At 37.9% G+C, this 25,941-nt stretch overlaps 1 protein-coding gene across 8 annotated transcripts in view; it reads left to right on the top strand.

Annotated features, from left to right (window-relative positions):
- Nucleotides 1–10,494: 10,494 nt before the first annotated feature.
- RALYL (RALY RNA binding protein like) overlaps nucleotides 10,495–25,941 on the top strand; it is a 362,753-nt gene continuing 347,306 nt past the window's right edge. For 2 of the 8 annotated variants that reach the window (XM_023920824.2, XM_023920827.2), the window contains exons 1-2: nucleotides 10,502–10,600; nucleotides 11,534–11,620. The gene's annotated coding sequence lies outside the window, so the exon portion shown is untranslated. Of the gene's footprint in view, nucleotides 10,601–11,533; nucleotides 11,621–25,941 lie in introns of those variants that run through there. The other 6 variants (XM_023920825.2, XM_086883814.1, XM_023920826.2 and 3 more) reach the window with 5 other exon arrangements.

The raw sequence follows: 25,941 nt of genomic DNA, 5'->3' as shown, positions 1-25,941 counted from the left end.
GCTTCTTCCATATTCATAACTTCCTGTTGGTTTTAATTCTCTATCCCTTTTCCTCCAATTTTTACAGATTTCACCTGTATCTCCTGCAGCTTCTCCCTAACCTCTATTACCTGGCTTATTTCCTCTCTCTCTCTCAAAAATGTTCAAAGAGATGTGAATAAAATACACTTTACTTATCTTCTAAACCACTCTGCAGGTTATTTGCTGGCTTATTATCCACATTCAAACCTCTTGCTCAACCTTCTCCAAATTTCATTAGAATGTCTTAAGTCAATATCTACCACTGTGGTTTGGGATCTTTTATATCCACCTATGTCACAGAAGATGAGGAGCCTCTGTCAGGAGAAAGATGGGGATGCAGAGATAAATATCCCTGAGGGTAGCAGGGTGGGTTACCCTTTCTAGGCTGCAGTCAGAGTGGAATGCTTGGTAGCCCAATTGTTTAACTCTCAGTCTCACACTCAAAGAAACAAAGCTGAATTAAAAAGGGACAAATAAGCTAAATGTATCATGATAAAGCCTTTTCTCATTTGTTTATCCATCTACTCCATTACTATTTCCTCCTATTTCAAACGCTCTTTAAAGCAGGGATCTTTTCTTACGTATTGAGGAAGCTACAGGAGTGTTTTCAGCTTTAAAAGGCTAATGAAAATCCACATTGTAAGAATTCCTTGTGAAGCCTGCAGCAGTAGGGAGCCAAAAGGGATCTCCACTGAGTTGGAAACCTTTCCTGCAAATTTTTAATAATATAAGTAATGTTTACTCCCAAAAGCATTCACTTCAAATCAATGCTCTACTTGTAAAAAGATCTCTTAAAAGAATGCTTGCAATACAGAGACTCCTGTTATTTTTAAGAACTGTAGTTTCCTACAGACTTACATTATTTGAATGGTACATTATGCTTCTCTGTGTGTATTATGTGCATGCACATTATAAAAAGAAAATGTACATGTAAAAATGTATGTGCTGCTTATATTAAAATTTAAACTGCCTTTTATTTTGATTTAACATTTTTATTATTAAAATATTTTAATATCAGACATCAATCACAGAATATGCTTCTTACATGCAGATGGTTATGTTTAGAGGGTGAAAATATTATTTTGTTGTGATAAATGAACATCACATTTACTGGTCAGAGATTTATTTTTTTATTATCATAAATTACATGTATGAATGGTTATATTCTAATTATTATTCTAGAAACCATCAAAAATTAGTATTTCCAGCAGATTGCTTACATTATCAATAATATTAACTTTGGAAGATGGGTTCATTTTTTCATTATTTCCTTCTTCTCTCCTCCCTCTCCTTCTCAATCATAAAAATGGTCACCAAAACCCACTGGTTTCTCCTGGGTTTATATTATTCTTTCTGAGCTGTAATGCAACTCACTATCAGCATCAATATAACCAAGAATATATACTTCCTTTTTGAACAGTTAAGTAAGATAGGCTGTAGATGAGAGGAATATATGAATAGAAATGCACTTCATTCCAACTTGCAGTCATGTTGTGGAATACAGAGGAGAAAAATATTAGGCAAGTTTGAGAAAGTTTAGAAGAAAGTATTACTGGGCTACTTACTTACTTTTACCTTCCCTTTATATAGCTAATATCACCTAATTACCATTTTCTTGGTACTGATTCAAAGCTCATCCTGGCAGAGCTGAATTATTGTTCCTACCAGTTGCACTGCAGGTTACTTTCTAGGCATTGGCTAAGAGCTAGCATTCCTGTAAATACCTATAATTCTGTCTTGAAAAATTAGTAATTGTTCCTCTTAAAAACCTCTAAAAATATGGCTATCAATAATTATTTTCTCCAAAGTGGCCTTGGTGCCTGTAGTTGTACTCCTCATGCATACCTTTCAGAAGTGAAGAAAATGTTCTCCTAATGAGAAAATCCCAAATTTTCTGACAGCCATTCCTCTGTATTTGAACAAGGCTGGTACTGAGAAAAAATGTTCCTCATTGAGAGCTGCAAAAGTCACAGAAGGAGGAATTTTTCTTAAGTACTAGTGATAAATGGTATCTTCTCTAGAAATAACCTGTGGCGTTACTCCCTTTGTAATCATCTTGTTTTTTGTTCTAAAATAAATGAAAATTATCCAAAACTTTCCAATTAAGTTGCAAGGCATTCCCCAATTAGATTAGGAAAATATGGCCTTCAAAATTTACTAGCAGGCAGCATTCACTTGAATACTTGATTCTCTTATTTTGTCATTACTTCTTTGGTGTAATTAGGCATTTTACTTAACATATTTCTGGAATTTGCTTTCGGTTTATGTAGTTCAAAATGTTTTCATTTGATGTGTGAAACTGGGAAAATGGCTTAACCAGTGGGAAGAAAAGAGACAGAAACTAAAGTTACTGGGTTGGTGGGGAAAAGTGAAGCTTTAAGGTAAGTGTGAGCTACTCTAGGGTGTTTTTTTAACAGTTATATTATAGCTTGCATAAGAAATTTTTTTTCTGGCATGGAAATAATGCATATGTCAAAGTAAGCATACTCAAATACAATCAGCAATGAAGTGTTTCTTTCTTTGACTGTTGCTACAATAGCAAATTTTCCCATTACAGAGTAAGCAAAAACTTGTCCTTCTTTCAGAAAAAAGTGTATTTTCACAGAAAAGCAGAAGCTTTCTTGCCACCTAAATTGTTAATGCTCTTGAACAGCATGGGCTTGACTGTCAGAAGAGTTGGGAACTTATAAGAAAATTTTGTGATCACTTGGAGTTTCTGAAGATCAGAATATACCAGCTTCTTACATAGATAGTGTTTTCATGGACAATTTATGATTTGTTTTATATTTTTAAAAAAAAATTTAACTGCAACACACACTGAAAATTTTCAGACCTCATTCTTTTGAGGGTGAAGGTGTTTGGGCAATAGTGGGCAAGCAGAATATAGATTGAATAGAGTATCAGTGGTCTTTGCAGCAATTACCCATCTAAAGGAGCTATCAGATTTGAAGAATCTTGATTTTTTTTACAAGATTTATTCATGCTCAAACTGCTGCTTCAATCTCAAAGAAAATAATGAGATTTATTTGGATGGCTTTGTACATCTTGTCTCCATTTTCTGGTAAAATACTCAATTTGCATCCAAGACAATAATTGGGAGTTATTGGCAACTGTCAAAAAAAAATAAAAAAGGATTTTAAAAAACTTAAAATTTGGAAACATACATTACAAAGACATTTAGCTTTAGAATTGTAAATGGTTCTAGTTATATAATTTCTGTTAAGAGCCATTGCATTTTTATGTTTCATGATGGCTGTATTTCAGGCTGCATTGTGCCTTTGGGCGTTACCCTGTAATGGAAGTAATTTGCGATGTAAACCAGAAGGAGGATCATTCCCAAGAAGAGTTTTCCAGGCTTTCTCCCTGTTTGCTAGAGGGAAGGGAGTGTGCTGCCTGAGTCATTTACAGGATGTGAGGTGCTCAGAGATCTGCACAAGTACAGAGATTCTGCTGTCTGAGAGAGCCAAGCACAAAACCCCAACAATCGGTTGCATTAACAAGTGCAGCTGCATTAACAAAGGTGGAAAAAAGGAAAAGTGTCTAGGTGGTCTCACAAGGTGATTTACCCCAATGGAGAGCAATGGGATGCTGTCCTAGAATATAAAACTTGAGTAGCAGGAGATGGAGAAAATAAACTATGATTGTGCAAAAGAGCTTGTGTAAGGATAAAAATAAGAGAAGATAAAGTAATAAATGCTATTCAGAATGCCAATATATTTTTTTCAAAATGACTGGCCTCAAGATACCTGATGTAATTATAGAGTACTTCTTCTCTTGTCTAGAAATTCTCTGCATTTATGAAGGGCAGATAGCATGGCAGAGGTTAGAGTCAGACACACTCTATTACAAAATGTGTTTCCGTTAAAAGAAGAAGAAGTTAAAATGTATATAATTTTATTTTTAAGAAGTTTTTCTTACCTGTATTTTGCCTAGAGCCTGACACTGAATGCTTAACACTCTTACATAATGTTTCCAATCCTCTCCAGGACAACACACGAATAAAACAACATACACAAAAATCCTCTAGCCTCCAGCCATACTGCTATGGACTGCAATCATGTCAGATCTCATTAACTAGCTAAAATTAGCTCTTGTTCATAACTAGAATGCAGGGTCAAAAAAAGAAATATGATATATGATGCGGGCGTATCTATATGCACATATGGATATACGTGAGCTTCCTGTATGCAAAATATTGTTTATGAACAGTTGAATGCCAACTGCAATTTCTTTTCTTTGGGAAAATCCTGGATTAAAATTGTGTACACAACCTTAATTCACCTCTTAGTGAACAACCATTATGATAAAGCCCAGCTGTATAGTCGTAAATTTATTTCTTCATCTATCCTTGCCCTGTGCAACACACACAAATGTTATTCAGAGTGCAAGGACATTGTGTGTAGCTCATGTCTCATTCACATCTCTAAAAACTGAAGCAGCTGGAGGCAAGAAGATCAAGGATTGTTGTTAAGTTTAGGGAGATGAACGTTTGGGTGGTAAACTGAGTTCTGACTCACACAAAAGTACATTATGGTTGCTGAATCGCTTAAACTAAATTTTAAAAGATTAATACATGTCTGTTCATTTTACATGCCCAGTTTGAACACTGAAGAATTTGTCTTCTGATTCACAGAAGACAAAGCTCCTCTCTCCCATTGCTCCTACCAAAGACAGGTTTCTCAGTTTAGATTAATTTTTAAAAATGCCTCCATTCCTCATATTTCCAGAAATTCATTGCATTCTTTTTTTTTTTCTCTTACTTTTCAATTTTCTGTACCACATATTCTATTTTTCTTGAGTCACTGTTTGCTCAGGCAAGGGCACATTTTCCAGTAATGTGCCTGATTAACCCTATAAATGGGCTTTCATCTTTCATCATGTTTTGTAAGTGCCAACCATCAGCCATTATTTAATTCTGGCTGATACAACACAAAACAAGCAAACAAACAAGCAAACAATGCCCACATGTTAAAAAAAAAGAAGCAAACAAAAAACAAAACCACAATCCCCCCAAGAGTATGTTTTGAATTCTCTTTCAATGGAAAGATTGAAATACTGTCATATAGACAGTGAATGAACAAGAAGATGGTGCAAACCAGTGGATAAGCTGCCTCATCTCACATCATTCCCAGACTTCCTTTTTTGCAAAACTCACAAATAAAGACATTCTTATTATACATTTTACTCTTAAAAGAACACATTAAAAGAGCAAAAGCAACCATTTTTAAATTAGGAAAGATGTTTAGGGTACATGAGATTCTCTGTGATTTTTAATGCAGATGTCACTTTTCATTTATGTATATAAAATAGCATGTGAAAATAGTAGCTTAAGGACACAAACATTGTTTGCTCTGTCCTCAGATCAGGATTATTTCAAAAAGCACAGTGTACATGGGCCGAAAGATTGAACTTTACACAGAACAAAGCATTCAGTAGTTAAAACCTCCTCCTTCTTGAAAAGCTCTCTCATCTGACAAAAGCAGGTAAAAAGGGCTCCTTGACAGTGTTCCCTATTTTTCATTCTATTTCCCTACCTAGTGGGTGTGTCATTCAGGTACTTTATCTGCTCTCCTTTAAACAGACCTGCCTTTCTATTATTCCTTCTGTCATTTCTTACTGAACTTTTTAACCCTCATTCTGCTCAGACACTTGGAAATTTCATATGAAAAGGTGGTAAAAGAGGAATTGAGTTACCTTCACTGAATACATAAATAAAGTGTCTTAAAAGAACTCTAAGAGAAGGAGAACAAGTGCAGATTTTTTGTTAAAATTAACAATACCTCTATGGAAAAAACAAAACAAAACAAGAAAAACAATGATAGCATGCAGCAAAAAACAGGTGAATGAAACTCCTTTCTAAAGTATTATATCATATTTATCACATGAACTGCAGTGTACTTTAAAAACGTGAAGTAATTCAACTTCACATTGTCTAAGGTATAGCAACTTAATCAAAATAAAGCCAAGATATAAACGGATTTAAATGATGATAGTTAAATTTCTAGTAATTTGAAAGCTTGAGAAATGCAGTTTTCTTTCTTTAATAGTTTAAAAATGTAATAGTCAGCTAACTTCAAGTAATTATTTCATTTAGCAGTTATTGCTGGTCAACTAATTTTCCCTTTACTATTTTTGTGGTAGACATAAACAACATGTAAAAACAAACAAACAAACAAACAAAAACACCCACCACAACCTTATAAACCTATAATTACACTGAATGGTCTCAAAGGGATTACATACAAATTAGCCATTAAATCAGGCTCAGGCAGCTGTATCTTCAAAAAAAGACCATCAATTATTTTATCATTATTTTTATTATTACTGTTGCTATTTTTGCATCTGATGTTGTTTTAGCTGACTTCTGCAAGTGCAGTAGGAGATACCAATAGCTGTTTGCACCTGTTTCCAACTTGAGCTCAGGCTTTCAGGCTGCTGAGTCATAGTGATGGATCTTTGCAAAGCCAGTACCTTAGTGCTGGACTCCAACTATTTGCTTACTATCTTCTTTATTTTAGGAAAGTGTAAGTGCACTGAAAGTGATATAAAAAAAAAAACCCTTAAAAAACAACTGTGTGTTTCTCCAATACCAGGTCCAGTAGAAAGGGAAGAAAATTTTCTAAGCAACACTTGCACGCAGCAGCAGCACTATGCTGAGAGCACAGAAGTTTAATGCAATCAAGAAAAAGAGATTATAGGCAATTAGGTAATCTCAGAATATATTTATTTCTGCTCCTCGGGGAGATGGAAAGGTGGAAGGGAGTGGTACTGCAATGGTACAGGAAAGGGATATGAAATATTTGGATTGCATGGCATGATTAAAGACCAGCAAGCCCAGCGTAAGTCACAGAGCACTGGCTGTGTAGCACAATATTTCAGGAACCTCAGGAAGCAACTCTATGCTGGTAGCTAAGCAGAAGTGTAAAAGAGCTGGTTCAAACACTTTCTGACCAGAATTCTTTGCTACTTTTGAGGGTAACTTAATCATGTTGTAGTGACACTCAGTTGCTGTTCTGCAGAAGAAAAGGTGCAAAAAATTCCAGCAGACACCTTATTTGTATGCACTGGATTGCTCTCAAAATTATCTAGGTGATCTTACTTTTACTTCTTTTTGAACTGTGTGCTTTCACTGTGTTGAGCACTGTTCATAACCAAGCAATGTGATGAACTTTCCTTCATTTTAGTCTAGCATCAAGTGTTCAACTGCTCTTGGAGGAAACTTCCTTCAGGAGTGGCCAGAGAGTAGAAGAAAGTAGACACCGATGAACAAACATTTCCTGTGATTCTGTGAGAACAGCCTTATAATTCAAACTCTTTCTTGCTTGCTACCTATTCCAAACATATCCTCCTGCCAAACCCCTTGCACCTCTTAGTGCATACTTCATCTTAATGGATTGTAAGGGGAAAAGTGATGGAAGCATACTTTGGTGATTCCATAGGTATATCTAAGGTTAAGTTCTTCTGAACCAGTTAATTTTCACAATATTTACAATGCTAGCTATAGGAGGAAGTAATTTATTTACATTTTCTGACCCCCTCAGCACTGTTCAAGACCTGGTTTGGAAGCCACCCCTAAGCCCTGCACTTTTCTGTATTTACATCCAAATTTGCCAAATGTATCACAATGACTTTTTAATTCACTTAGAGAATAACCAGTACATACACATTGAGAAGAAGAACATACATATTTGCAAGTTTACCTTATTCCTAGTTCTTGGAATCTACTGAACAAACAATACATAAAATACATTTTCCAAAGTGTGCATGTTCTGATCCTCTGTATGTGTCAAAAAATAATTGATAAGTCAGACCTATTGTACAACTTTGGATTATTAAAACACCATCCTTTAACTTTCGTTGTTATTTCATGAAGACATACATGCTCAAAAGTATGCAAACAGTAATGGAAACTGAAAAGCAACAAAATAGGATTGTTATTTAGGCCTTGGCTCTGCAAATATATTTTGATGTTAAATAAAATTTAAAAAAGCACTGGTCATTCAACTGTATTTATATATGCAGTACTTAGAGCTACATAAAATTGAGGTGTACCATCTGAGGAAATACACCTCCCACACCTGAAATCTCAAGACATGATTGTGATACTATCATGACAATATGATTGAGTTTGTTGTCACATGTATGAGCAACTTAGTTAAGTTGGTTAGTTTTCACACTAAGAATTCCAATTTCTTGTAATTTTTTTTTTTTTTATCTTTAAGGACTTTCTTTGGTTTGCTTTTTCGTTTGTTTTAAACCTTCTCATATGTACAGCTCTACTCCTGGGAGCCAAACATAGCAGGGGGAGAAAATTATGAAATGACAAAACAAGCTCAGTGCCAGAATAAAAAGCAAGCAAGAAACCATAATTGGTTATATATATTTTTAAACTTTGGCCGGTGTTCTTTTTATAATTTATAAAAGAAGTTGAGAGCAAAGAAGAAAGGGAGAATTTCTTTTCATTTTCTGGAAACACTGGGGAAGAGATACAGGACAGGAAAGAAAGAAAGAAATGGTCAGGGCAAGGGAAAAATCTTTGTGTGAGGATGTGAAGAAGGCAGGCTGGTGCCCTCACCAGTCTTTTATATAGCAGGGCATCCTCTGACTGGTCAGAGTAATTTTTGTAGAGTAATAACCTGACTGTATCTCCTGCCTCCTGACCTGGATGAAAAGAGACAGGTTCTAAAAAAACCAAAAAACCACGAGGTGCCTGAAGAAGAAGGGGGGGAGGAGGGAGTAGTGTAATATTGGAAAATACTGGCTGGACTGCTCCATCACAGTGCCTAGTTCACAGACGCACACTTTATTCCCCTGTTAATTTATCTCTTGTGGCTCTTCCTTCTACAGCTGAAGCAGTAAATAAGTGAGTTTGTGGGTGATTGTTAGCCGTGAACATTTTGGGGGCAGTGAAGTGAGGACACAGCCGAGGTGGCAGGCTGTGGCCTGGCAATGCTGAGCAGGTTTTGCTTCAGCCGGAGCCGGAGCAAAGCCGCTCTCAGCCCCAGCCGCCGCTCCCTGCGACTGCTGCGTCTGTTAATCAGGAGACAAGCGAGGAGAGCTAAAAAGGGAAAAGCAAGCGTCTTGAGGGAACTCTCAGCAACAGTAGCACACTGTCTCCTCCAGTGTATTTTTTGTACGTTAAAGGAAAAGGGAGAGAGCTGCCATCCGGCCAGCCACGGAGCTGCTTCAGGGCCGCACCTGAGTGCGGCGGGGCTGGACCCTAAAGCCTTTCAGCACTGCGGGCAGCTGCGGGCTGAGGGGCCGCGGGAGCCTGCCCACCCGGGGTCATCCCCGCAGCCCCCTGCCCTGCGCCACGCTGCTGCGGCTGCTCTCGGGAGCGGACCCAGCGGTGAACGGCCCCCTCCGAGAACACTTAATTCCCACCTCGGCCGGTAACTTTGTGATGGGAAGCATCAGCCCTGCGGCTGGAAGGAAGGAGAAGCGGTGCTGCTGGGCAGAGGCCCGGAAACAGCAGCAGTAGCGGATGGGACCCACGGTACCTGTCCTCTCCCCCGCTGCACATGGGCACCGCTCTCCGGAGGAAGCCGGAGCAGCGCTGCCCAGACATGACTGGGCGCACAGCGACTGCAGCCCCGGCGCTCGGCACCCCGAGCTGCGCGCACACCGGAGCAGGAGTGGCACAGGGGAACCCCCCCGCTGCACCGCCTGTGCCCTGGAGCTGGCGTGACAACAGGGGATGCCCCTGCCTGCCTTGTCTGCCTGCCGGGGTACTCCGCGCACCCACGCCGAGCCGAAGCTGCGGGAGGGGCACTCCCGCACACACGGAGGAACCAGGGCTGGCATCCCGCGCAGAGGGCGAGCCGGGCTGCGGGCTACCCCTGCCGTGCGCGCACACGCGGTACTCCCGGAGCAGTCCCCCATCCCCCGCCGGATCGGTAGCCGGGAGGGGTAACCCGGGCGCACACGCCTCGGAGCCCGGTGCCGCACCGGGGCCGCCGCCGGGGGCACCTCACCCCTCACCCGGGCAAACCCCGGCGCTCCGCTCCGCCCGCAGCCGGCCCTGCTCCCGGGGGCGAGCGGCGCTGCAGCGGCGGGGCCGGGGGAGCCGCGGCCGGAGGGCAACAGGCGGGCGGGCGGGCGGTGTCGGGCGAGAACTTCGCGCAGCGCCCCCGAGCAAGTTGCGCTGCCGCGCAGGACGCGCCCCCGCCTCCGCACCCCGCCCGCGCGGCCGGCAGCGTGCCCGCGCTCGGCGGCAGCGAGGGAGTGAGTGAATGAGCGAGGGAGGGAGCGGAGCCTGGCTGAGCCGAGCGCGGGGGCGAGCGGCACCTGCCGAGGGCAGCGGCGGCCGCCGCGGCGCGGTGCGGAGCGCTGGGCGGCGGCGAAGCCGGGCGGCTGCGGCGGGCGCGGAGCGGAGCGGGCTGGGCTCGGGCTGGGTCCGCGCCCGGCGCCGCCGCTGCGCCCTCCCGGCTGCGAGTCCGCCCGGCTCCGGATCACGTGGCGGTTGCCGGAGGCAGAGACTAGAGAGGAGAGAAAAAAAAAGCGCCTCATTCCTTCTTCCACCGCCATACTGTATTTTATAGTAACTCTCATTTTTATTCCTCCCTTTTACTCCCGCTCGGTGAGTACCTTTCCGCTGACATTCTTGTCCTCCTTTTTTTGTCCTGTTTTTTTTTTTCTCTTCCTTTTGTTTTTTTTTGTTTCTTTTTTTTCTTTTTTTTTTTTTTTCTTCCTCTTTGATTATTGTTTAAATGGATTTGATCTTTTGCTGATGACAAGTTTTTTTTCCTAGCATGCGATGGTTACTAAACTGTGAGCAAAAGGTGCTGCTGGGGCCGGGAGTCACTGGGAATGAAAAACGATAATATTAATAACACAGACTTGCCAGTCCAGCAACAACTGATATACATTTAGTAGCTATATATCTATCTATGCAACTGGTTTTGTTGTGACACGGAAAAGCGATGTGAAATATAATGCTTATTTTTTAAGGATAAGAGAAAAGGCATGTTTCTAACTCTTTTTGCAGAGGATTTTTTTTTTCTGGTGTTGTTTTATTTTTATTTTTGGGTGTTTTTTAAGGGCTTTTTTTTTCCATAAAGAGATGGGAACTGCAAATGCATTTTACAGCAATGTTTACACAGAGTTTGTAATCTTGCAATACTGGTGGAAGCCACAGAGCAAGATGTTAATTTTATTATTTTTGTTACTGTTTCTTTTTTTTTTCTTTTTTCTTTTTTTTTTTTTTTTTAACAGTGCAATCAGCAGGGTTTTTTTTGTTTTTCCTCTTCGTCAGTTTTTGATGCCTGTTTATAATGTGAAACTTTTCTTGCAGCATGTTGCAGTCATCATTTTTAAATACTTTTTTTTCCTCTCTAAAGATAACAAAGCAAAACAGAAAGCCAAAGAGATGATCCTTACTTTTGCACATTTTGCACCTTCACTTTTTATTCTTTTGCCAGCAGTGTTTTATGATGGTTATTGTTATCATGATGATGATGATGATATATATATATACATATATACAAATAAATACATTTTCAAATGATGGCAGTGGAAGGTTTTCCTGGAGAATGAAGTGCGGTTTGGTTTCCTTGTCAACGGAAGATGAAGTGAACAACTGAACATCTCCCCAGTGCAGGTACTTCATCTCCTTGTAGGCGTTTCCACACTGTGTAAATTACATTGTGAGAATTTTTATTTATTTTTTTTTTTTCCCAAACAAATCTCCTTCCACCCCTTTCTAAAGGTGTCTGTGCAATACACACGAGGACTGGACTAAATATCTCTGCCTTGTGATTGCTTGGATGTGTGCAGAATGTTGCACTAATTGATCCTAGGTCGATTAAAGCTGAAGAGAGGTGTTTTACGTGCTGTGCTGTATAGAGGGGAAGTCAGCTGAGAAAAAAAAAAAAAATCCAGACACCCCTCCTCTCCTCCTTGCGTTTAAAAAACAAACAAACAAACGAAACAACCAAAAGTAAAGCCCAAACCGAAACTGGATGGAACCTTGAGATCCTCAGTATGAGTACAAATGCTTACAGGACTTTAGACAAAAACAATAGCTCCGGCCCTGTATTGTGGTGACTCGTGTGTTTGTGTGTGTCTGTTTAAATTTATCCATTAGAGAATAGCTGTGAAACAGCAAAGGAGGCTCCCTCGGAGAGCTGGCTCCCTGCCACATGAGGCATATTTTGTAGCCTTAAGGGCAGAAAACCCTTATATCCAACTTCTGCTCCTCATATTAAAAAGGCGTAAACAAGGCAGCAGGTTGCCTCTTATGACTCTAATTCATTGGGATGGAGATTAATCAGAAGCTGATATTTGCTTGAAGGTGTTTCGTTTTGTTTTGATGATTAATAGTGCCACTGGCTGACAGGGAATGGGAAACTGTTACTTTCTGAGATGGTTACTGAGAGTTCAGAATTGGAGGAGAAACTGTTACTTTTCACTGAGAGCACTTAAATGCTTAACAGAGGCTGCCCCTGATGTACAGACAGGATATTGGTTCTGTAAAACACAATTTGGAAAGATTTTTCCAGATGACAGGGTGGGTTGGTTGGGGGATGTTTTTTGGGTTTTTTTTATATATTTGGTGGAGTTCTTTTCCTCCAGAAAGAAATATGGTGTAATATTATGCTAAAGTTCAAGTACTGAATGTTCTGCAGTGTTTTCTGTTGTTTACTTTGTTGTGATGGGATTGCTTACTGTATTTTATATAAAGAACATTAAAGGATCTATAACTGACTATAAGGATATGCCTAAGTTACAGGGTATATGTTTATTTTGTCACTGTCGTGTAAGCAAATAAAATTCGTAGAATTACAAGTGCATTTGGAAATTTGAGGCTTCTAATGCTTATGTTTAAATTATTGCAATGTAACAGCTTTCTTTAAAGTAGAAAGTGTAAGAAGTGTATATACAATGCAATTAGTCATGCTGAAAAATAAATAAATTTGTTTATCTTTGTAGAAACATAACTATTATGAATTTATACTGATTTTTTACAGTTTAACTGTAATAAAAATATTTCCCACATATTTATGCATGACTTTTGCTCTGACATGTTAAAATACTTTTGGCAGCATAACAGGGTCAATAATTCATGTGTCTAAAAACCAGCTGAGGTATTTGCATCATAGATTATGATGACTTTTCCAAAATAGTTATGATCTGTTGGGTCAATACTCCACATTTTAAAAAGACTCAGCCTGCCTATTTTTTCATGATTTAATTTAAAAGCCATTAAAAAGCAAGAGAGATTGAAACTTTATTCTACACCCCTCTATTTATTTCCATTCCTCCTTATGTTTAAATGAAGTGTTTTCTTTACATTGTGTGAAACTCCCAGTAAGCAAAATATTTTGATACTGCTAAAGCACTGAAATCAAGTAACTAGGCTAGCAGTTTCCAGAATGATCCTTTTGTCCTTTCTTTTAATATTGCAGGTGTGTTGTGTGAGTAATTTTATACAGATAGTTGCTGACTGAAGAACTAATCCTGCTCACCTAGTCTTGTCTTGAAGTCCGGGAAGTGCATTCCTAAAACTTTATTTAGCACCCAGATTTCATCCACAAAGCACCTGTTATCTGAGTAGTACGGTAATTAATATACATACATTTCATTTGCAGCATCCTGAGGTGGTAGGAGTTCATATATATCAAACAGCCTTAGGACCTTAAAATAGGAATAAAGGAGCCAATTTTGAAAGAGGATCCTTCTACCTCTGTGCAGTATGTGGGCAGAGTAGGATTTGGGTTGGTGGAGTTGGTTTCAGCTTGGTGCTTCTACTGTTATGCTATGACTAATGTTCAAAGTGTGTTTTAGAAAGCCATAGTTAGTGTCAAAGACAATTGTCCTTTTGTGCTTTTGAGATGAATAAAAATTTTGTCTACAAATTGCAGCTTTGTATCTACAAGTGATGATATCATTATACTCCTTATATAGTATGAGATATAGTCATACTGCCCTAGCTCCTGAAAGTGGTGAGTGTCCCGACTGAAATGACGTCTTCTATTTCTCTCTACATCTGTTTTGGTATTCAGGGCAGCATAGGAATTTAAGATACCTTTATAAAGGGTTGTAAACAGAAATCTTTGGAAAGCAGTTTTTCTTTTCTTCCTCCATAACTACTATTATCAGTGCCTACTTGCAAATGGAAAAGGACAAGTGAACAGAAAAGCTGTATAGTGTTCAGTCTGCTGACTCATGAATACATGGTTTTATCTGCTGTAGTGGCCTGAACTGGCAAAAGAAGACTATCTTCTTACATTTTTCAACATGGGAGATAGAACTAGAGTGACCTGTGGAGTCATGAAGTCTGATTGCTCTGATACTAGACTGATCTTCTGATTTTGTTCAGATTCAAAAAGCTCTGGTTTAAATTTAGCTGGGGTATCACTCTCACTGCACCTCTTGAAGGCAGGGAAGAGCCTCACTTTTCATGGTTTTAGAAACACAATTTCTGCCCTAAATTTATTTTCAGAGAGTTTATTCTCCTTTATTTTTTGTGCCACTGCTGACATTAAACAATAAGGCTCTTTCTCCCTGTCTTTGCTCTTCTGAATAGTTTATTTTTTAGAGAGCAATTGCAGCTCCTTTTCCTTCATGATTTCTGGGCTTAACTGGCAGAGGTTCCCAAAAGTGCGCCTGGTGTTGGGAGGGGATATTGAGACTAGCTCTGCCCAAAATCATGCTGCAGCAGAAACAGGGAAGCTGTATTCAAACCCTCTTCTGCCCAAACTGGTTTGTTCTGCTTTCAGCTGCAAATATGGCAGTCTGATTTCTGGCTCTCGCATCAGCCCAAATATTTCCACCTGAAGCCGCACACTCAGACATGCCTTCTGGTGAAACGGGGTTTGCAGCACGTGGACCTTCCCTTCACTCTGCCTAACCAACCTGAATTTCTTTGGTTATACTGCAACAGGAAAGAACTCTTGGGAATTTCTTCTGCAACGCTGGTTTTTGAACTCTCGAGAGTTTTCTACATACTGTCTTAGTATTTTGTACTCCTAGCAGGGAAGGGAATGTGAACAGGTTTGAGGTGATGCTGTATCACAGACTATCTTTTATCAGGTATAAATGTGTAAGTTGCCTACAGTGTTCTTTAAAATTTCTACCTTATTAGAGTTTTTGTAGGTTGCTTATATCTTAGCTCTCTAGTCTTCTAATATATTGTTCTATGGCAGTTTTTTTTCTCTTTTACAGTGTATTTTTTTCTTATTTTCTTCCTTCCCTGCATTTTGGGTTTTAAAAGATAAAAAGATAAAAAAGCTGAATAGTGTTTAAAGTGTAGGATTACACAGACTGATAGGTCTGCCCTCAGATGAACGTTTTAACTTCCCTTGGTCTTAGATGATGTGGTGCTCTGTCAAATTCTGAAGCCAAATCCTGTACATTTTAAGTACTTGCAGAGTATCTGAACAGAAGGCTAAAGTTAAGTATTTCCTGATGAAAAATTATGTAATCTGTGACACTGTCTACATGGTTATCCAGTTTGTAGCTACCTTGAACTCAAATCCAGACTGACAGAAGAAAACAAAATGCTACTTCTAAGTGGTATGAAGATTAAAATGTAACATTTTGACCTTTGTGAAGGTACCAGTCTTATTTTATGATCTTTAAGCAATTACAGGAGTAAAATGGCTTGAAGATTATTGTTTTGCACATACACACATTAGAATAATTTGTACCTTTTTCCCCGTGATTTTTCTATTTCAAAATGACACTGTAATCTCTATAATGTACTTAATCTTTCAAAAGCATTTATACTGCAGCTTTGGCAGTATTTTCTGAGAAACTTTATTTTTGAACAATGAAGTGTGATTTTTTCATCTCAATGAATCATCTGTCAACAATTTAAAAAAAAAAAAAAAATCAAGTAGACCATCAAATTACTTAGTAAATTTCAGGTTGCTTAGTGTGAATAAAATTAATATGTTTTTATTCTTGTGGTATTCTGGAATAAAAATATAGATATGGAGATGAATAGACAGAAACATAGAGAGATTTTTTAATGGGATAGAGAATAAACAAAAATCTTCTGTTTCTAATCCTTTGGGGCTTAACCAATACTCTTGTTTAATAACTAAGAGTTTAACTTTCATGATTTTGGATTTATACAGATGTATATAATCTGCTGCCTCTTCACAAAAGCTACAGAGTAAATAAGTTACCTCTCTGGTACATTGCTGTGTGTCTCCTGGCTCTTTATGTCCTGGCTGGCCTGCCAGGATGTTGGGGCTCAGCCATTATGCAGTTGCATTTCCATTTCAGGAACAGAGTTGTTTGGGTTTCTTTTTTCTCTGATGCAGTTTTTTTCATTGTTATGGTAGTAAGCAGAATAATTTCTATTCTGGCTTGACTGGCAGAGGTTTGAAGAAGCAGAGGTGGATTTCTTATGAGTGATGACCAACAGTGGGTATAAATGTGGTGGAATATCAATGACACTCCCCAGACTCTTTATTTTTTCTTTACATGCTTACAAGTCTGTCTCCTAAAATACTCAAAGGTTTGATTAAACTTGGTTTATACCAGTGGTCCTTCCCAGGTGGTATTCTCCTGAAGTCAGTGATTATTGCCTGTACTGGTGTGCAGTCTCTGAGCAGCCAAGTCAATGTGGAGCTCTGGAAAGAGCTCATGCTTTCTATAGTTAATTTTATAGTCCTCTGAGAGCTGCTTGCAGCCCTTTGGACATGTAATAGCTTATAAAAGGCAGTAAAATATATTATTATTATTATTATTATTATTATTATTATTATTATTATTATTATCCATAAAGGATACAATGATAACTCTTGGACCTCAGTGATTATTGAATAACCTGGTGAAAGTCAGGTCCCTGTCTTCCCACTGTGCCCCATACCAACAGCCTTTATTTCAGTCTGTTCAGTCACGTTGGTTGCCTTCTTCAAAGTCCTCCCTTGAGTCAGTCATGTTCTTTGTGGTGTTCAGGGTCAACTAAAAGGGGATATCTGCCACAAATCAAATATCAATGAGATTCTTAATCTGACTGAAATGAGGCTGAATTTGTTCTGTAGGCAAGCATCTCCTTAGCACAGTTCATTCAGTAAAAAGGTGTCTCTGTTTCTGCTCAGAGTTTTGTGTAGAAGGAAAACAGGACCTATTATCAAAGAGCTATGACACATCTTGTTAAACTGGGGTAACTTTACGATTTGTAGGAGGCACTGCACATGTATACCTTGCATGCAGTGTTTTTAGACTGACTGAAGAATTGGAGTTCCTGTCTCAAAGAATTATATTTGTGTGGTGTTGACAATGCTAGTTTTCCTTTCTGTTTTGTGTTATAATGGAGTGCAAAAGCACTAAAATGTTTGCACTATCCCAGATATGTTCTTTTTTAGAAGAATACAAATGAAAGCAACAAACAAACCCTTGTGAATTTTTGCACACCAGGCCTGCACTCTAGGCTTACTGCATGCTATCAGCTCTTCTTGTGGGTACAGGGAGTTACAGTAATAACCCACTGACTATTTATTTACAGTGAAACACCGTGCTTTTAGTAATTGCAGCAACATGCTTCTGAGCTTGATCTGTAATGCAAGTTACTGTTTATAAAAGAAAAGTGATTTCTATCTAGTTACATTATTTTGTCAAATAATCTTTCACACAATAAATATTAGCAGTAATATAAGATTTAAAAATGTGCTGTGCAAACCGTCATGCAGTGTTATGAAACATTGAAGGTATAATTAAAACAAAACTTCCTCTTTGGGTACCTTTAAAAGGGATTAATGCTACTGTTTTCTGAGTAGGACACACACACAGTGCTACCCATTTCTCATCTTGTACTTGCCACTGATTTCACAGAATAAGACCCAACACTTGAATGGGTCAGTTTTTGAATGTGCTTTCTGCTGCGTAAATTCACATCCACTTTGTTTTCCCAAACTGAAGAAGGAGGATGCAATTAACTTTTCCTCCTGCCCATACAACTTCCAGTTAAGTGGGAGTTCTTTAAATGATACAGTTACAAGATTGGCTACAGAGATGTTACCATCTTCTGCTTGGGCTTTTGTAAGTTGTAGAAAATTAATACACATTATGAATAATGAAAAGAGGAACTGCATTTATGCCACTTTTGCTTTACATGGGAAGTTAATAAGGACATTGATGCTATTTTTTTTATTTATTATTTTATGAGAAAAGCATACTGGATTAACATTTGTCAGCACGTGCCCTGCTCCAGTAGGTGCTGTAGAAATAGAAAGGTGCAGAATTAGGCCCTGGTGATGTTAAAATCAGCGATACATATGCTGGTCAAAATTTCATGTCTAAACATTTTTTTTTTCCCGGTAGATTTTTGATGAAGTGGTTCACACAAAAGGCTCTATTCATCTCACTTAACCTTGCTGTTTAAAAAATAGGTTTTTAGAGCTAAGCTAGTCATCATTTTAGCCATCTAAAAGTTAGTCATTGAAGTCTAACACAGTTGCTCAAGGCTTTGTAGTCAACGGAGATAAATATTCTCTTCCTGCAGAGAATTACAGATTACATCCCAACAGAGGCATCATGGACAGCTGAGATGAACAACCTCCCTAAAACACCTCTCTCTTTGCGCTGATGAGAGAGAACCTAGATGGCCTATTTAAAATAGATTCCTAACTTTTTGATGGATGAAGTTAAAGGAGATGAATTGCATGCTCCCCAGTCCGCCACTTCTTCAAATCCTAATTTTGCAATGAAATATTTGGTTAAAAAGTTAAATTTTGGCCACTAGAATCTTCATGGCTTTAAGTTGTAACTTGAATTTATATTCAACTGCTCCAGCAATTCTTTTCACAGGAGTACAAATGTGTTTCTCAATATTTTAAATCAGTTCCAGACTATGACAAAATTCCAAGGGATGTCTGATGGGGCCAAGATTTCACACCTTTTTTGTACCACTTCACCCGGTTTTCTGTCTTTTTATAATGTGATCCAACACCAATTGATCCTTCAATGAGTTGTCCTCACAGTGTCCTATTCTAAAACCCAGGGACTTAAGCTGTTGTGTACAATCATGGACCTCATTTCAAAACCTTTGAAAATTACTGAAATGGAAGAATTATATGGGTGGCAATGGAATCAGTTAATTGTGCTGTACATATGAATCATTGTACAATATATATGTATATAGTTGCAGTTAAAACAATCATTAGTACATCAACATCAGAGATCTGAATTTGAAAGTTCTAGGTATCTCTGAAATTGGATTTTGAAACTATGAAAGGCTTTTTAAGTTTGTGAGCTGAGATCATCCAGGCAGTTTAAGGGAAATATTTCGCTATTGATAGCATGCTGCTGATATCTTTGTGTACATGCTTGTTTTTAAGTTTGTAAACCTGTACAGTAAAACCTGTACTTTTGAATACCTGTTAGATTTTAGTTTTCCCTGTCTCAGGTACTTTTTTAGCAAAGACTGGAACTTTATAAGACTATTAATGTCTGTAAAATCAGCTCTTTGATACAGTTTACTTCAGCTCCTTGCTTCTGACCTGTCCCAAGTCATTGTGTGTAGCAGGATGGCAAGAAACAGCCAGTTCATGACACTGCACAGTATGTTGTGATATCATCCCCTCTTTTTCCATAAATTATGAATTCTGTTATTTCAGAGTGTTATTTGAATAGATGTTTGGGCTTTCTGTAAGATTTTCTACAGGTACTGAAATATATGAAAATAGTGTACGTATTTCCAGCAGGGGTTTTGTCTTATTCTTGGCCTGGCATTAGCTGGGTGCCTGTGCAGACATCATTAAACTGCTCACGCAGGCCATGCTTTTCACTGACAGCATAGTATGAAACCAGGCTAAAGCTGAATCCAAATTAGAAATGAACCATTTGGTATTATAGGAGTAAGCACAAAACTCAGCGTAGTGAGAGTTAATTGCCCAAATACCACAGTATTACTACCATGATAAAGTGAGCTGTAGCTGTAAGCCCTAACAGCTATAATATAATGATTTGTACAGACTCAGAAATCTTATGGACTTGTCAGAATAGAGAAGGGAAGTTAAAAAGTTGGAGTTCTCAGCACTTTGAAATAACTGCTTCAAATAAGCACAGTAATATTATCTGAGGACTATAAACTGTTAGTTGCAGCTACCGTGTCACTTTACACACTTCATCACCTCTTGGTCTTTGTTCTTCACATTCTATTTATATTTTGAACCTAGTTTTTTGTACTGTCCCTCAAAATTGCATTGTCTGAGCAGTGTTCACATAAAACAGATTTACAGGGATAAAACCCTTTGCTGACCTCATGGAGTTTTCACCTCTTTTCCTGCTTTCATTTATGCACCATAACATTTCCTTTTTCACTCTTGAGTCTCTGCTCAGAGTTAGGAGCACAGTGTTGTCACAGCAATATAAAGGTCTCATGACCATAAATTGTCAGAACACAGGCCCAACTGAATTTCTCAGTGAGAGTAGGGCACATAAGCCAAACACAAGTTCAGTGTCCCTGGTCTCTCTGCCCACTGCTCAGGGTGAGTAGGTAGTCTAAGCATCTTGACTGAGGATCACTCATTTGGTGACAGGCTTGTGAAAGGCAAGATTGCAAGTAAAAAAGAATTGCAGTTCAGTTTAATTAAACAAACTATTTCAGGGATGCAAAATTTATTTATATTTAATTTGAGTTACACGTTCAGGTCATATATAATGTGACATTTCAACCCAGAAATTTAAAAATGGGTTCAGAAATCCGTAATTCTTGGTCACAAATATTAACAAATGTTGTAAATACTCATCATAAGCAGAATAGGACTGGTCAACCCAGCTATAGAGACCTGTGTCACATTGATCTACATTGACAGAGGAAAGCGTATTTTCAAATGTTGGCTGTGTTCATTTGAATTTCTGGATCTTTTTTATCTTTTATTTGTTTTTGTTTTTTTTTTTTATTTCAGACTTGTTGGACCTTCCCTCCTGCTCTGGACCTTTCTCCTGGCATCAGCACAGCTCAGAAGGATGAATGAAAAGGAAGCAATAGGAGAGGGATGGAAAAGGGGGGAGTAGAAAAAGGAGGGGAGGCAGAAATAAAAATGGAGAAAAAAAATTCCTTGTGATTCTGCTAAGGCTCCAGACAACGGGGATGTTTTCAATCCCCATTTTCCTTACCTTCCCCTGTAGCTCAGGCTCCTCTCTCTCTCTACTTTTGTGTTCATCACCACTAGAGATATTTCATTTTCTTCTAAAATTAAAGAATGAAACCACAACAATTAAAGTGTTGCAAACAAGAAAGCATACCCACCTTCTCCCAAAGTATAACATGACACAGTTCATGTAAGTGGTTCTTGAAGTAGCATTATTTTCCTCCTAGTAGTCTTACATCTTTGACTATGAAAGAATGAAATGGTTTCATAGTTCAGGAGCAAGACAAAGCTTAGATTTCTTGTTGCTTTTTGCACCACACTTCAACCCTTTAAATCAGTTTGCACATGACTGTGTTTCATTTTTATTCATCTGAATCCAAAACCAAACTTTCTACTGGTCTTTATTTACTTACTTTTTACCTCCCCTTCCTTCAAAGCTTTACTTCGGGGGGTTCTTCTTACTCCTTATCCTCTTAGGAGAGTATAGATTAAAAACTATTCCTATTCTTCCATTTAGCTTGAATTTTGAAGTGTATTATTCAGCTTTATTGTTCAAATACTCCCACCTGAATAAAGAATTCTATCTGATATTTTCCTGTGCAGTGTGATGCAGAAAAGGCACAGGGTACCCATGACTCAGTGCTGCTCTGGCTCTTGGCTTGGTCCCAGTGGTGTGTCTTTCTTCCCAGTTGGAAGGTAGACCACTGTGAAGGTGGAGGACTGAAAGGACACTTTGGCTCAGCCTCTTTTCAGTCCTTACAGGTGCTTGCTTCCTCTCAGCTGTTCCCACCAGGAATCCCTTACATCTCACAAGGTGGCTTTGGGAGCATTAATAGAAAGGGTAGGTTCAGTAATTGGTCTTCCTACGAAAGTATTTCCTAAATCCAGAGCTTAACTTGGTCATGTGGCTCTCCTATACCAATCTGCCTGATACAAAAAAGGCAATGGTTAGCTACTGAGTTGATACAAAACAAGACCCAGTAGTAAATTGAAGACTTAACTCTTTAAATAGAAAATACTAAGAATTCCCGAGTGCTTTTTAGATACTATCATCAATTCCAGAAACTGAGTGGAGAAAGGTGTTAGATTTCAAATTATTGTGGATGGAATGCTATTTATTACAGATGCTGGTGGAACAGGTCCAGAGCAGAACAATTGGGTCCAAAAGGCTGAAATAAATTTTATATCCTAAAAAGTCTTTTAGAAAAAAAATCTAAATACTATAGGTCAAACGAAAACATGATATTTAATAAATGAATAAATAAAAAAAGGTATAAACCTGCAAGAAAACAATTACTTCTTTCAGGGATTCTATGTTTAAGGACATGTTAAATTTTATTAATATTTAGGAATACTTGATTTTAAACTTTCTTAAAAGATGCACTGCAAATTGATGCAACTGACTGTTGCCTCATTACTTGACAGGAAACTTTGCATTTTGTTACTATTGAAATCCTCCTGATGTATTGTTTTTATGTGTTTAGAATTTGATTATTTGTGCTCAATTTACTTGAGAGGCACATTTGAATAGCAAGTTTCTCATGACAATGGGGTAGTCAGAGACTCTGAACTTGGTATTTCCAGTCTCTGGGCAGTCTCTCTTAAAAGTGGGAGCCCTTTGGAACAACTTGGTGAGATGCTCAGATCCCCCAGAGAGCTGTACTGAGAGCTGTGACTGTCCCACAGGACAAACAGGAGCCCCTCCACACACCAGGACCATGCCCATCTCCCTGCTACAAACAGGGAACTGCTTCCAGCACTTTTGTTTCCTGGGATTTTTTAAAGCAAGAGGGTTTGTAGAACTTCCTGGGCCTCCAGAAAGTTACAGTGTGAGGTGCAGCCTATTTGTTTATGGTGCAGGAAATCTGCATGCCTCTTGGAGATACAAGCCATGTTTTTCAGCCATAAATGTTATTTAAGGTCAGTTAGGGGAAGCTTACCTTAACTTTAGGTAACTTCACTGGCAGTACAGGAGAAGTTATGCAATTTGAAACTTGTCTTTGACTGCTGTTGAAATGTGATGCAATGTATCCCATGCTTCAGAATTTAGAGTCATTCACAAATGGGAGAAAATTAACAGATCTGAAGCAAATGTTTTGCAAAATACGGGTGAACTGATGTCTTTCTCACTGACTCAAATCTTTTGCCTGTTCTCAATCCTACCATTCTATCATCTCTGCCACAAATATTAGATATTTTAACTTTCCTAGTTTGCTTTGCAGCACTTGCCTACTTCAGTATAAAACAAAATAATTTCGTATTGCAATTATCATTTCACTTCACAATGTAACTACTGTATAATCCATAATCATCAATTTCTTTTATGAACAACTCTTTACTATTATATTTTACAGCCTTTCAGTGCCTCAGTAAAGTATCTTTATAGAAGTACAGTAATAGAGTTGGCACCTTTAATTCTAGGAACTTCCTAATAAAAACTTTAAAAGCTTTGATCCTTTCCTGAAAGGGTAATGCTACTTATATATGTTTATAAACTGCCTCTGTCAAATCAAATTCTTTGTGACCTCTGAAAAGTGATCAAAAATGTATCTATTGGTATTGGTTGCTTCATGTAACATGTATGTTTTGAGATAAATTGCTTTATTCTCCTGACATTAGACTTCACCACTGAAATTCAAAGAAAGATTTCCAAATTATGGTACTTGCCTCTCAGCTGCTGCTCACTCAGAACAACAAACAGTTCTGCCAACTTTTGAAAACTGGGAAAATAGTGAAAAATTTGATATTTGAGAGAGAATTTTGGCCATCTCTAGTAAATACAGAGTTAAAGACCTAAGTTCAGCACCTTTGTGGAAGTTTTATTGTGTGTGGAATGTAGATTACTGCACATGATGGCTTAGACAGTCATCTATGTATCTATCGTAATTAATGTATATGTTGGCAATCTCTATTTAGCCTGGAAAAGAGAATTACAGTGCAAAAAAGGCTGAATGAAGGTTGCCATCATCACCAAGAAGATATTTCACATACAAAAGATCCTTTAAGTAAATATACTAAGGACAAGGCATGCCAGGTACTCTTTGAACGTATAAAGTGTGGCTTTCTATGTGTGGTTTGTAACAACTCAGACAACCTGGGAGTCAGGTATTGCTCTCACTGGCAATTGTGCAAAACTTTGTATATTATTCCACTTGGGTCGTGACATGACATAGTTTTTCATATTAGAATGTAATTTCTTAAAGATGAGATATTGTGCACAATATTTTCTCATGAAAGTATCTTTCTTGTTTTCCTGTGTATTTTGAGTAGTATAGCACACACCATGGTATGTAGAAAGTTCTCCCATGTAGTTACATCCATGGATATTCCAGGTCTTTTAATTAAGCCTATAACAACTTTGTTATTGAATTCATTGGAAGAAAGATCAGCCTTCTGTTTTCAATACAGTAGGGATAGAGTAGGATTTGTTTCTTAAATGTGGAACAGGGTATTAGTGCAATAGAGTGGATGCTCTGGTACCTGTTGAATCAGGGGTTTTGATGACATTAGAAAACTTTGATTTAATATAAAAAGTTCAATGCTGTTTTTCCTATTAAATGAGTTGGTACATGGTTTTTCTGGTACACTAAAATTGTAAAAGAGCTGATATAGTGGTTTAACACCAAAATAGCTCATTCTGTTTCTGCTGGTAGTAAAGAATAAGAAAAGGTTATTTTCAGAAGAAGCTGGTTGTTATTAGAATACGTAGAATACTAGAATAATAATGCAAGAAGAAATTAGACTGAAGTGATTAGAGTTAATTTTATAGTTTATTTTATAGTTTATCAATATTAATAAGTTGATGCAGGAATTGATGCCTTGTACAATTAGACAGATATCAGGACAGATCACATTGTCATACCAATCTATTAATGATCATATCAGCTAAAACCAACTCTATATTCTATAGAAAAACAAAACCTTAATATAAGCTGTAGAAAATACGCTTAAAGCAAGAACACATTTTTTAAAATAAAAATAAAAAAATGCAATATACTTGAAAGCAGGTGAAGTAGGAATACATTATTAGATAAATAGTGCAGCTCATATCAAACTCCTGAAATAATTTCAAATGATAGGAGGTTATAAGTTCCTAAATTCTGACATTTCCTATCCTAACTTTGTATTCCTTGACTTTGCCAACTTACTTATCTTTTTCCAATATAGTGTTTTTTGAATGTGTATGTGTACAGTCTATATTTACTCTGCTGAGGAAGATTACATGTCTAGACAAAGATATTTGAAGTTTCATTATGAAATATGCAATAATGGCAGCATAAAAATACAACTATTTATGAGAATTGCTTTTGGAGCATTGCCTTGTAACTTCTTATTGAAGTTATAAATTTGAACCGTATTTTCTATTTGCACCAATGGATGAGGAAGTATCAGAATAAGATTTTAAATTAGAAATGTGCTTTAATGAACAAAACACACCACTCAAGCTCAGTCCTATATGTATACCAGCAGAAGCTCTGGATGGAAATCTTCTGGTTTTTGTGACATTCAGTTTCCCATATATGTTCACATATTTCATTTAGAACAGTAACTTTTCTATAAGGACTTATTATATTAGGCAAAATTAATCCAAGATTTTTAAAATATTACAAATGCTTGTCATTTAAACAATGACAGAAAAGGAAAATTTTATTGGTTTGTGTAGCCAAAGTGCAGAGGACTCCAGCAATGGAAGTGTGATTAACAGCTTATTAAAACCATACAGGATGAGCTCCAACCTCAAACATGATTTAAATGCAGATTTCAACCCACCGTTAGTGTTCAAGATTCTGCAGTAGAGTATGTATTCATTAATAACAATTATTCTTTTTTCAAAGCAATACACACAATGTAAATATTTAAATACTTTTCA

Source organism: Cyanistes caeruleus, chromosome 1, assembly GCF_971803275.1.
Source record: "Cyanistes caeruleus chromosome 1, bCyaCae1.hap1.1, whole genome shotgun sequence".
In the NCBI taxonomy this organism is placed as follows: Eukaryota; Metazoa; Chordata; class Aves; order Passeriformes; family Paridae; genus Cyanistes; species Cyanistes caeruleus.
The sequence above is the reverse complement of the archived record's forward strand: the minus strand, read 5'-3'. Positions and strand labels throughout refer to the sequence as shown.